Source organism: Carlito syrichta, unplaced genomic scaffold (genome assembly GCF_000164805.1).
Source record: "Carlito syrichta isolate Samal-C Ts95f unplaced genomic scaffold, Tarsius_syrichta-2.0.1 Scaffold302900, whole genome shotgun sequence".
Lineage (NCBI taxonomy): Eukaryota > Metazoa > Chordata > Mammalia > Primates > Tarsiidae > Carlito > Carlito syrichta.
The window spans coordinates 335,345-336,942 of NW_007246996.1; the positions used below are offsets into that span (position 1 = coordinate 335,345).

The 1,598-nt window shown below is 59.9% G+C and overlaps 1 protein-coding gene across 1 annotated transcript in view; it reads right to left on the bottom strand.

The window, feature by feature from the left end:
- SPRY2 (sprouty RTK signaling antagonist 2) overlaps positions 1-1,548 on the bottom strand; it is a 5,021-nt gene extending 3,473 nt beyond the window's left edge. The window contains exon 1 of the mRNA XM_008057228.1: positions 1,200-1,548. The gene's annotated coding sequence lies outside the window, so the exon portion shown is untranslated. The remainder of the gene's footprint in view (positions 1-1,199) is intronic.
- Between the last annotated feature and the right edge of the window lie 50 nt (positions 1,549-1,598).

The window sequence follows — 1,598 nt, forward strand, 5'->3', positions numbered from 1 at the left end:
ATTTCCAGGGCCCCGCTGCACACGCCGGGGGTGCAGGACCCGGATCCCTGGGTTGGAAACTTTCGGCGCAGATTCGCTTGCAGTGGAAAAGTAGCATCTTTGAGAGGGGGGGGGAAAGTTTTTTGGTTTTTTGAAAAGTGATTTCTGCCGATTTCTGCCCTCCTCCTTCACAGCGCCCCCCGCCCCCCGCGCGCTCTTCCAGTTCCCCCTCCCCTTTGAAAGCGCTTTGAAACCCCCATTAAGGACAGTGTGTGATCAGACTAAGGATTAGGGGGAAAGGACTTCAGCACTAGGGTGGGGCAAACCGACACAGAAACCGCTTTGTAAAAAAAACGCACAAGATTGCAAACCAAGAAAGCAGCAGCAACAACAATAAAAATAGGAAATAAAAAACTAGCCTCTTTTGACACCTATTTTCAGGTCATGGAAAAATGATCGCAACCACTTGATGACTTTCTTCCTGCGCTGGGTCAGCCCAGGCTCCAAAAAAAAAAAAAAAAAAAAAAAAGTGTGACCCCGGCTGACCACGGAGAACGGAAAGGAGAGCGAGCAGCACTTCCGAACCGCAGAGACCCGGCGCCAGGCAGGGCGACGCTCTCACCCGCACGGGGCTTGAGACTCTGTCCACACCAGGCAGAGGCGGGGGCTCCCTCCACCCGGCACTGTGCCCTCTTCCCTCCCCCCCGGGGGTCTCCTGCCCTCGTAAGGCCAGCAACCGGCGCACCCCGGCCCCACCAGCACCCCCACCTCGGGACAGCCTCGCCCGGGACTTTTCCTTCCACCGCGAGCGGGAACAGGTTAGAAATGCGGACGCCCGCAACCGCGATCTCGGCCACACAAAAGTGTTTTTCCTCCCTCTCCCGCTCTCAGCGCCGAATTCGAGCCAATGCGGAGCTGGGAGCTGCCTCCAGGCGAGCCGTCCTCCGCCCCAACCCCTAGAGCGCGGGCGCGCGGGGTCGCCGGCCGGGGACACTGCACGCGACGCACACAGGAGCCCCCGCCGGGGCAGGCCCAGCCCGAGCCCCGGACGAGGTAGATCCGCGGGCAGCTCCCCGGCTCCTCGCGGGGACCCTGTGGTTTTAGAGAACGGGAGGCTCGGGGAGAGACGGACCCCACTCCCAGTCCGGCTGCACCTACTCCATGTTGCCCACAACGCGCCGGCCACGGCGCCAGGAGAGGAAGAGCCAAACGCGCCTCACCGTGATCGCGGCTTTGCACCAACCCCTCTCCCTTGGATTCTCTTCTTTCTGCGATGTGCAAATCAATCCAGCCCCGATGCAAACTTTTTTCTTCCTTTCTTTCCCAACTCTGCTTCAGTCCAACTTCCCAGCGATCGGCGGGAGAAGAAAAAGAGAGAGAGAGAGAGGAAAATTCGGAGCCAAGTCCCCCGCCGATCAGCACTCCGGAGTTCGGGGCTGGAGGCGACCCCCCTTCTAAAAGCGCACGCGGAGTATTTCCTCTTTTTTCTCAATGAACAAGAGGCCGAAGCGCCAACGGCACGTCCTTTTTCCTGGCAGATGAGCGAATGAGAGAAGCAAACGGCCTCACGGAGCAGCTAGAGCCCGATCGCCAAGCCGGGCGGCTGCGTCGTGGCGGAG